Below are 12,354 nucleotides of genomic sequence, written 5' to 3'. Positions count from 1 at the left end.
AATATAAAAATAGTCTTTTGGGTATAATAAGTAGGAAAACATTTGATACATGTTAAAGGTTTGTAGTCCAAAAATAATTAAATCTTACTATGTACACTGAACTTGCTTTTAATTAGATTCCATCAGCAGTCCCTTCAGATTTGATGAGAATAGGGCTCCAGATGGACCATCAAATAATGAAGATAGTTCAGAAGTGTATGATGGCAAAATCAGGAGTGTATCATAAAAGGACAAATGTCTGTCTTTTTTTTATTTTTTATTCACTCCTGGTTTTGGCTTCCAAAATTGAATCAGAAAACCTGAATGTGTAGCCATACCCTTATAGAGGGTACGTCACCAGATTATAAAATACTGAGGATAAACTTTCAAAAAGGTTTACACAGCCTTCCTGACATGGACTTTCAATGTAAGCACACCATCCTTTATCAGCTCCATGCAATCTTTTTAACCCCTTCCCGACCAGCGCTGTACATGTACTGCACTGGCCAGGACTTTAAAGATGGCACCCGCTTGTGAGCAGGCACCATAGCCGCCGGGTGTCAGCTGTTTTTAACAGAAGGCACCTGGGACTAATGCTATGGTCAAATGTGTTCCGTGCACGCTTCCGGATGTGCTCCAGCATCCCCTGGCGAGTGTGCGGCAGCCTTTGTCATCCTGATTATGGCAGGGCTCCATAGGAACATATGGGGTAATTTATCAAACTGGTGTAAAGTGGAACATGGCTTACTTGCCTATAGCAACCAATTAGATGCTTCCTTTCATTTTTCGAAAGGAAAGGTGGAATCTGATTGGTTGCTATGGGCAACTAAGCCAGTTCTACTTTACACTAATTTGATAAATTACCCCAATAGTATACTTCTCATACACTCCAATGCTAATGCATGAGAGAAGCAATCTGATAGTTGCTTGTTATATCCCTTTTGAATGAAAAAAAACTCTAAAAATAAAATAATAAATCTTTTTAAAAATAAAAACATAAAAAATATAAAAATTCAAATCACCCCCTTTCCCCAAAACGCAAATAAAAATATGGAAACCATAAAAAATACACATCATGGGGATTGCATTGAGTGAAAACACCTGTGCTATTAAACTATAAAAATTATTTATCCCATGTGGCAAATGGCAAAATGGAAAAAAAAAACTCTAAATGACAGTTGCTTGGTCATTTCACCTCCCACAAAAAAAAATGTAATAAAAAAAATTACCAAAAAGTCATACACAGTTTTTTGTTCAATTTATTATTTTATTTTTCAATATTAAAACGGACTTGGAGAATAAAAGTAACAGATCAGTTTTACTGTTTAGGGAACACTGTAAAAACAAAACCCATAAAACTGTTCACCCCATTTGGATTTTTTTTGCTAGCTCCCCACTACATAATATGGTGAAATTAGAAAGTCAACCTGTTTCACAAAAAAAACAGCCCTCATACAGCTATGTGAATGGAAAAATAAAAAATGTATGGTCCCGGAAAGGAATGTAGTGAAATATGGCCAGTTTCATGCAAGACAATTTTCCCAGGGATCAGGTGGGGTGGGGGGTTCTGGGGCAGGGCTTAGGGGGTGGGCAGGGCTTATGGGGTGCTGGTCGGTGCTGACTGATGTGCGATTAATATAATACACCATTTTGAGGGTCAAACACACTTTGTGCTGGGCACCATATAAAATGAGAATGCTTTGACTGGAAGAAAATGTCTGTATGTGGGTAAGTTACTGGCTGAGGGTGGCTATTAACAGTACACACTCAGATTGGGTCACTGTCACTAGTGGGGTACCTCAGGGGTCAGTATTGTGCCCTATTCTCTTCAATATATTTATTGATGGTCTTGTAGAAGGCTTGCATAGTAAAATATCAATTTTCACAGATTAAACTAAACTGTGTAAAGTAATTAACACTGAAGGGACAGTATACTACTACAGAGTGATCTGGATAGACTGGAGGCTTGGGCAGAGAAGTGGCAGATGAGGTTTAACACTGACAAATGTAAAGTTATGCACATGGGAAGGAATAATGCAAGTCACCCATACTTATTAAATGGTAAAACACTCGGTAACACTGACATGGAAAAGGACCTAGGAATTTTAATAAACAGCAAACTAAGCTGCAAAAACCAGTGTCAGGCAGCTGCTGCCAAGTCCAATAAGATAATGGGTTGCATCAAAAGGGGCATAGATGCCCATGATAAGAACATAGTCCTACCACTTTACAAATCGCTAGTCAGACCACACATGGAGTACTGTGTACAGTTCTGGGCTTCTGTGAACAAGGCAGACATAGCAGAGATGGAGAGGGTCCAGAGGAGGGCAACTAAAGTAATAACTGGAATGGGGCAACTACAGTACCCTGAAAGATTATCAAAATTAGGGTTATTCACTTTAGAAAAAAGACGACTGAGGGGAGATCTAATTACTATGTATAAATATATCAGGGGTCAGTACAGAGATCTTTCCCATCATCTATTTATCCCCAGGACTGTGACTGTGACGAGGGGACATCCTCTGCGTCTGGAGGAAAGAAGGTTTGTACACAAACATAGAAAAGGATTCTTTACGGTAAGAGCAGTGAGACTATGGAACTGTCTGCCTGAGGAGGTGGTGATGGTGAGTACAATAAAGGAATTCAAGAGGGGCCTGGATGTATTTCTGGAGCTTAATAATATTACAGGCTATAGCTACTAGAGAGGGGTCGTTGATCCAGGGATTTATTCTGATTGCCTGATTGGAGTCGGGAAGGAATTTTTTATTCCCCTAAAGTGAGGAAAATTGGCTTCTATCTCACTGTTTTTTTTTGCCTTCCTCTGGATCAACTTGCAGGATAACAGGCCGAACTGGATGGACAAATGTCTTTTTTCGGCCTTATGTACTATGTTACCTGTTAAAAAAGAAGCAGAGCAGGCAGAGAGACTGAGGCCAACAGCAGCCATTTCAGTCAGATTACAGCCAAAACTGCAGAATGGCTGTAATCTGACTTAAATGGCTGCTGCTGGCCTCAGTGAGTGTCTCTGCTGCTCTGAGTGCGTCTCACTCACACATCCCACTACCCTGCTCTGCTGCCCTTCAACATTCATTAAAATGTACTAATGATGGAGCTTTGGCTGCTGCTAGTCCTCCTTCTTGCTGCTTTCTTAGTTGGCACAATGACACTTCTAATCTGCAGCCGCCCACAGACCCAGCCGAAGCTGTGCTGGCACTGACAAGACTGGGGACGGGCACATCGGCGCTGGTGGGGATAAAGCACTGCTTCTGTGCCGGAGGAGGCGTGCCTGAGTCACGGAGCCCTCCTCTCTTCTCTTCCACCGCAGCGCTGATGGGGGTGGGACCAACCCGGCTGTTATAGTCTGCAGCAGGCAGCGGTAAGTGATGCGCTGCTGCTGCAGATATGTCATTTTCTATTACTGTGGCGCAATTGCGATGTCGGTGATGGTCCCTTTTGCTGCGACCCGGCAAACAATTGGGAACCTCTGCTCTAAAGGCTGGGTCCAGACAAAGAGCATAATGTGGACTTTGTTGTGGATTTTGCCATGCATTTCAGCCTACACATTGCAAAGGGTGAAATCGGCAGTGAAAATCCATGACGTTTCCAAACAGAAAGAGCATACTGCAGACTGAAAACCGCACGTACTTGTTTTCTACTGTAAATAGGTGTCTAATAGTTAAGTTACCATAGCCAATAGGTAAGTTACAATAGTTAATAGGTAAGTTACTATAGCTACACCCCATCAAATATAGCAAATGTGTATAATAAAAAATGTGCACTTCATGAATAGAATAAAAGTTCTGAACCCGGACATACCCAGAATTTCCCCCAGGCGTCCCCCTTGACAAGAGCATCAGAGTATTTCATGCTCCGATGCTCTCCTTTGCCCTGCGCTAAATTGAGCAGGGCAAAGGCATTTTCAGGAGATCCGGTGACGTCCTGGGCTCTCCCTTGGGCTTCTGCCCAGCAGTGAGCCCGGTGATGTCACCGTCACTGATTGGTGGCTAGGTCAGCACTAAATCCCGCCCAACAGTGCCAGTGACGTCACCAAACATACTGCCGGGCAGGAGCCTCCGCCCGGCAGTGTGTTATAGTAAATAAAAGAGCCCTTGCCCTGGGCAATCCTGCGCAGGGCAAGGTAGACCATTGGAGCATGAACTGCTCCAATGCTCTTGTCAGGGGGGCTGCCTGGATGAAATTCTGGGTATGTCCGGGTTCAGCTCTGAACCCGGCCAACCCCTTTAAATTATTCATTAGGAACATAAAGGGGTTAATTATTTGCCCCTGTAGACTCTCACACCGGCACACGGATCGTGTCATACTGTGTAGACACCCATTTGTCTGTATCTATTTTAGGGTCTTAGTCCAATGTTACCACTCAAAAGTAGTTTTCTGTTTACTGTTGACCAATGTTTTTTTTGCGAGATGATTATATGGTACTCTTTAATATAGCCTCTATTGAAATTCTGCACCATTTTCTATATTTCATGAGGCATACTCCCTTGTTTACAAAGTCATTTATGCTCTCCAGTGATGAGTGGCATAGGCAATATGCATTTTCGTGATATTTCCCGAATTTTTCGCATCATATTCGCAATAAATTCATGAATTCTAGAATTCGTGATCTCCAGTCATTATTTTTGCGATTGCGCAAATCGGCACTAATGATGCGCATATTTTTTGCACAATACTAAAGAGATATTACTGATTGGTGCACTAAGTATTGTTGTGACATCACAGCACTATGTCTGTAGCGTGTATGTATGGACAGCAGAGAAACAGTAATTCCTATCACACTACCTAACACCCTGCACTGTAACTGTTACAGCTACACTATATAACCATCTAACCTACACTGACTATCTCCCACTAACTATCTGTGTTATATATATGAGCTAACTATCTAATGTAATTGGATAAGGAATAGAATCCAGATGAAAGCACAGAGCACAGCAATGTCACTGCTCTCTCTCTCAGAACTGCAAAAACACAGCAGAAAGTGGTTGTTGGGGAGTTATTTTTTTTTAATATAGTAAAGGGGTAGGCAACTTTCCTATTGGTTTCTAGGGATTTTGCTAAGCTCTGACAAAGATATTGCAGCCTTCTCATTGGCCCACAAGCAAGAAGGGAGGTTACTGATGGAAAAAATCCATAGCACTATATTCTACATCTTTGTAAATTCTCGAAGTGCCGATATTCGCGATAAAAATTTGCAATAGAATATTCGCAATCAACACTACTTTCCACACAGAGGACCTATACATTAGATAGCCGCTGATGGATGGTCATGTGACTGTCAAATCCCCTCCATGCAATGCCTCCTCCATTCAAACACACTGTATCTGCAACTAAACTCCCAACAGAACAAGTGAAGTTGGCATGTTCAGTGTGTTTGAATGGAGGAGGCATCGCATGGAGGTGATTTGCCTGGTCACATGACCACAGCGACCATTTTATAGATAGGACCTCTGTGTGGACAACATAAAAGACTTTGTAAACAAGGGAGCATACCTTATGAAATATAGGAAATGATGTAGAACTTTAACAAGGGCTATATAATTAAGTGCCATATAATCATCTCACAAACACATTGATCAACAATAGCCAGAAAGTGGTCAACCCCTCCGTATGGTGTATGAGTCTATGTATGTGTATGTAGTATATGTGTGTGCTTTAGAAATGTGCGACTTTCTTGAAATTTATTTGAACTCCAATTTGCCAAATTTTTCAAAAAAATCTATTCTGGTCCAAGTTGATTCTACCTATATCAAATGTGCAGTTCCAATTGTCCTGAAAATTGGTATATGACACTCTGGAATTTCCTAGTATTCATATTTTTTTTCTCTCGAAAACCAGAGAAAAAATATAATTCCTAGAAAGACCCACACATAATACTTCTCTGAATGAGACGTGAGATTCAGTTCTCCTTCCAGATAGGCATAGTGTTCTTTTCTTTTTGGAAGGAAAGGTAATTTGCATTCCTTTTGGGTTTTTGGTAAAGATATTCAAATTAGCTTTCCTTCCAGAAAGAAAAGAACGCCAAGCCTGATGCCAGGCAATTTTCTCTTGAGACATTCAGTACTCCTGTCCTTTTGGAAGGAGAACTGGCTTGCACGTCTCACAAAAGTATTATATGTGGGTCAGTCTGTCTGTTACACAATTTTTATGGAAATTTGGGATGAATTTGCAATCAGTAGAAATAATTTTCTCATCTGTAGTGTACATATAAGGCTGCCTGTGGTTGTACATATGGCTAGCGACCTTCTGTTGTCTGACTGACCATATAGCAGGACCCCTGCATTATAAGGCAGCCTAGCTGCATAAACTACTAGACGCAAGTACTTGAATTAGAAATGTTGCCATTAACCCATTCATCTACATAGACCACCAGGCTGTGGGGGATGAAGATGGGTGAAATTTTTCTATGCCACTAAAATATGTTGTCTCAGCCTTGATTAGAGGTCATTTTGTTTGTTTTTGGAGGAAATTACCTACAGTTTGCTGAACAGCCATGTTATGTCTGTTCATTTTTTGCAGACCCAGAGTGATTATTGCAAACAGGAGGTAAGAGCCAGCAATAGCAGAAATTGTTCAGTTATTTTTCACAGTTGACTGCTCAGCATCTGTATCAAAGTGAGGCCAGCTGCACTGTCTATGGCTGCATGTGCTTCACCTCCAGCTAAGGAAGCCCGGCTGTGAGTGGTTTGTGAGTAAGCGCATTCTATTATAGTCTCTGGACTATGATTCTCTTTTCAATACAGATTGTGCTATAGAGTAAACATCCATTTTTTTCATCTTATCTTTATTTATACTGTTTCGGGACATCTAGAATACATAATTATGCCTCCCAAATGCCGCAGTGTCCTCAGTCTCAGATTGTCAGCACTGATATGGCAGCTCTGTGGATGGCACTATTATGGGGTCACTAAATACTGTTATTACAATGTTATTTCATATCTTAAAAGGGTTGTCCTAAGAAAAATATTCTACAGTTTTCAAACCAGCACCTGGATCTGAATACTTTTGTAATTGCATGCAATTAAAAATTTTGCATAGCCACTGAGTTATTCAATAAAATGTTCCGAATTTTTTTAAAAACTTAGATTCGCAACGAATTTCCTTGCGCTTCAGTATATTGGGCAGACTAGATGGGCCAAATGGTTCTTATCTGCCGACACATTCTATGTTTCTATGAATTCATTTGTCACAAAAAGCTATAAATCAGGTAAATCCATGACCACACGGAGTAGCGCGGACGGGTTGCAGGCAGGCTGCGGTAAAAAACTGTGTGGCCAATTAGCAACACAAGACCACACAATATAGTCCTTCTTCATTGTTAACGGTCGCATGGCATCTTTAAACAGGGGCTGTTGCTGGTATGGGTTTTGGCTGGTTAGGTTGGGGGCACAATATGCACATTATTGCCGTTCTGGTCTGCAGTCTCCTGCAGGTTATTTGACAGTTAACACAGAATATTAATCAGCTCTGGCATACCCACTTCTCCAGCCTCAGCGCTCTCCTGCCCTACAGGTGGAAGCCCTTCTTCTGCCATCTGCTTTTCCACAACATCTGATATACAATATGTCATCAGGAACATCCAGCTCCTACTCTCTCTCTGCATCTTGCTGACTTTTCTAGGACATGGAAACTTTGAAGGATGATTTAGAAGAAGTAAAGCCAGCAAAAGATGACAATGGCCATCATTAAGACCGGGCCCCCTTAAGCAGTGTAGACTGGATGGTATTGGTTGGCACACTGGCAGTGGAATAATACAGGATTCCATCTTATTGGTATTGAATTACATATCTTAGTTTACAGCTGATGTAGCAATAAATAATTGTAGGAATAAATAAATATGATGCAGTATAAGTCTCCCCCTCCCTCTCCAATATTCTTCTATTAATAGTTTTCAGCAACACTGTCCCTAGCACATGAGCGCTTGCCACGTCGCTCACAGGACAATGGCAGAGACTGCGCAGGATGAGGGATTTATAGGGCTGTGACATCACAGGGCATGGCTATCTGCAGATTGGATGGCTGAATGCATTATGGGTGATCTCGCGTTCCTGGGCTTCTTACTTTCACTTTGTAAACATGTGCAACCTCCATTTTAGGAAAAACGGATTTGTTACCAAGAAGCGCAAGGAAATTCGTTGCGAATCTAAGTTTTTCAGAATTTCGGACCGAATTCCACTTCTAATGCTTCGCTTTGCTCAACACTATATATCATAGCTCGTATGGTCGAAAAACAAATACATCCATCAAGTGCATCTAAGTAATGGAAGATGATGTGTCTGGGAAAAGTTTTAAATAAAGTTTCCTATTATTAATTCAGAGGAAGGTAGAAAACCCATAATGCATGAACCAGTCTGCCAAAAAAAGGAAACATTTCCTTCCCAACCATAAGTGCCAATCCAGATCAAAAATTAAATAAGAATTCTATTTGTCTACATAAGCAAATATGTTTGAAGAATTCCCCTATATATACAGTAACTTTGATGGATACCATTGTACAGGCATGGGGCTGCAGTACACCTAGAGATAGTTGGGCTGATCGTCTGCTGATGTAATTCCAGCCTTACTCTGCACAGCATTTGGGACACAGTTTTAGGTAATGCCAGCAGGATTTTTTTTATATCTTACTCCAACTCTATTCTCTCTCTTGAATCTGGAGGTTGATTGGTGGGCCTATTGCTTTAACTCTTGAAGCAATGATCCCTTCATGCCTGATGATGTGACAACAAATGATGAAAAGTACCAAAGGTAGGCAGAAGGAAAATGTTTGTATTCCTGAGATGTTACAGAAATTCTTCTAGGTGAACTTAAGAAGGTGGCTTGGTTGTACCATTTAGTGTATAGATATGGTTTACAGGATCTGAAAATGTACATACGTTAATCATGCAAGGGCTTGTAAAATTCCTCTAATTTACGAAGCTATGATCTCTCTCAGCTTCATGACTTTAAGTGCTAGGTACAGTATATGCTGTGTTACTCTGCCAAGTGTCAAAATGCAGGCCAATAATAAGACATGAACTAATCTGCATGCCTAACACTCCACTATGAAAGAGATCTAAGCGGCTTTCTCACGGGCATGAAGACAGGCATTGTGTTATTGCCAGAAGCAAGACCAGCCATCCCATGCAGGACGGGAACATCACTTTGTCCACTAAAGCAAGTGGTGAAGCTTGGTTGGAAAGATATATATCTATATATTGTGGGGACTCGCTATGGTAGACAGGATTAGCGGATGCAGTATACAGGCAACAACAAGTGCTTTGGATCAAACAGTTCAGTGTTTTATTCACAGATTAGGCAAATGACAAAACAAGCAGTCATATTCAAACAAAAAGTCACCTTGAGGTGTTGGTGGCAATTCACACCATGCGGCAGTTCTGCCTCAAAGAGTCCTTGCTGATAGCAGCTCCGACCTGTTTTCACGCCAAACAGGTAGCAAGCCTTCATCCAGACACTAGGCTTCCAGATCCCAATACAGAGACTCTGCCAGACTCTGCTTCCACACTCTCTCACTCGGAGGTTTCTTTTATTCTCCGGTGATTGTGGCACCTGGTATTGCCTCAGGCCTGGCAACTGATGGGGAAGATATGGAAAATCCTGACATACACCTCCCCTAACAGCCATGAGGCCTGTCACTGCATCACAATATACACAATATCAAACCCACTAATATTTCATTTACATAACATTATGGGACGCATTAAATAATACTGGTGCACCAGTATGAATGCTTTAAAAGACAAGACTCGGTATACATTACAGGTACTGAGGTCTTCAGCTTGGAAACACCCCTATATATAGTAGATATATAGTATAATTGATGCACAATCCAGTTATGTAACTTTTTATCTTTATACTCACTTGCATTGCAATGCTGACCTTAGACAAACCAGCAGTAAAATGTATTGAGAGGACTCCTGTGCTCACACATATAATGAAGAGGAGTCCTCTCAATGCGAAGCAACACAAGTAGGCAGGGAAAATAGAAGTAGGCAGAGCCAGCAATACCACAGTGCAGAAAAAATACTGCCCCAGGAAAATCAAATGCCACAGTGCAGCATAAAATACTGCCCTATCACCATACTAAGTATAGTGATAAAGTTCAATGGCAGGTGCACAATTACATGATAGTCCTCGCATTAATTAACTTTGAGAGCATCCGATCTTTATGTACAGATGCCGCTGAGCTAAACTCGATGGTTAAGGCGTTAAGTAAAAAATGGCACAAAAAGATGAACTGACTCTTTCAATGTATTAGATTGGCTTTTGTCACAAGATAACACTGTGACATGTGTTATCAGAGTTATGAGTCAATTTTAGATCGACTACATCTGTACATAGCCAGCGGTTGTGAGGAGAGCTTGGCAGGCCCACTGGGCTTAAGCCCACCAAGGAACTTCCCTGTAGGGTTATGGGCAGTTCGCCCCTGAACCCAGAAACATAAATGTCCCAACTGCATTGATAAATATGCCCCAATATGTTATTCTTATGTTAGTGACAATTGGTGTATTCGGATCTCAGATTACATTAAGAGATAACTTACTTACTTACTATAGCTTTACATGATTATTTTTATTTTGACGTATATCTTCCATCAGGGTATATGTGATCATTTAGATATAATGGTCAAGTGCTGCCACACAAAAACGCTAGTAGTAAAAAAAAAGAAGAAGTAAAACACTTGTGTCCTTTGTTCCATATTTCCCATAGACTTTCAGCTAACACGTACATAAAGGCCTCGTTCACATTTTTGTGTTCTTTTTACACCCGTGAAAAAAAATCTGTCTGCGTTACATCCGTGTTTGGTCCATGCGTCCGTTTTTTGCACTCAGTTAGTCATCCGTGTTCCACTGACAATGCTCAGCTGAAAGTTAATTTCCAGGGCATCTCCTATTAATGGTCAGTGGAAAACGGACGCAACACAAATGCCACACAGATACCCATAGACTGTAATGGGTGTGTTTGATCTGCATCACGGACCATAAAAAATATTGATGTGTGAACAGACACATTCAAATCAACGCCTACTGGTGCTGGCTGTGGAAAATGAGGGCAGCACACGTCAGTGAAAAACTGAAATGTGAACGAGGCCAAAGACCGCATTAAAAACCTAGGTGTGACTCAACTCACCTTCAAAGTGGGTGGTTGCAGTTAAATAGGTAGATTTCTCTTAATTTCACCATAAGCTGGGATGTGTGCTATGGTAGCTTTACAATGTTCTTCTAGAAGGGCTCCAAATGGTCCCCCTAGTGGTAGAACTGAAGCTATCACATACTGTATGACCAGCATTTATCTTTGGTTTGCAAATCCAGAAACCTTTTAAGGAATGAAGCAGCTATTACTTGCTGTGTTGACAATATTGTTAAACACCAACAAAATGCAGAGCAATCCAATCACTGTGAATATTTGTGGTGATTAGTAGTCTGAATATGCTTAAAAAGAGGTATTGGATGGAGCAATGTTTCCATGCAGGCTCCCTCTGCCATTTTTGCCACATGATTTTTCAATGAGATTCAAGACAGACATTGCTAATTTTATAAAGACCAACAATGTTACATCACCAGTAATAACCAAAAAAATTGATTAACACATTAAAGGAGTAGTCCGGTTGTTTCAAGTTATCCCCTATCCATAGGAAAGGGGATAACTCGTAGGCTACTTTCACACTCGCGTTTTGGCTTTCCGTTTGTGAGATCCGTCATGGGCTCTCAGAAGCAGGTCAAAACAGATCAGTTTTGCCCTAATGCATTCTGAATGGAAAAGGATCCGCTCAGAAAGCATCAGTTTGCTTCTGTTCAGTCACTATTCCGCTCTGGAGGCGGACACCAAAACGCTGCCTGCAGCATTTTGCTGTCCGCCCGATGAAGCATACAGACGTGGACAAAATTGTTGGTACCCTTTGGTCAATGAAAGAAAAAGTCACAATGGTCACAGAAATAACTTTAATCTGACAAAAGTAATAATAAATTAAAATTCTATAAATGTTAACCAATGAAAGTCAGACATTGTTTTTCAACCATGCTTCAACAGAATTATGTAAAAAAATAAACTCATGAAACAGGCATGGACAAAAATGATGGTACCCCTAACTTAATATTTTGTTGCGCAACCTTTTGAGGCAATCACTGCAATCAAACGCTTCCTGTAACTGTCAATGAGACATCTGCACCTCTCAGCAGGTATTTTGGCCCACTCCTCATGAGCAAACTGCTCCAGTTGTGTCCGGTTTGAAGGGTGCCTTTTCCAGACTGCATGTTTCAGCTCCTTCCAAAGATGCTCAATAGGATTGAGGTCAGGGCTCATAGAAGGCCACTTTAGAATAGTCCAATTTTTTCCTCTTAGCCATTCTTGGGTGTTTTT

Source organism: Bufo gargarizans, chromosome 5 (genome assembly GCF_014858855.1).
Source record: "Bufo gargarizans isolate SCDJY-AF-19 chromosome 5, ASM1485885v1, whole genome shotgun sequence".
In the NCBI taxonomy this organism is placed as follows: domain Eukaryota; kingdom Metazoa; phylum Chordata; class Amphibia; order Anura; family Bufonidae; genus Bufo; species Bufo gargarizans.
Note: the sequence above shows the minus strand (reverse complement) of the source record.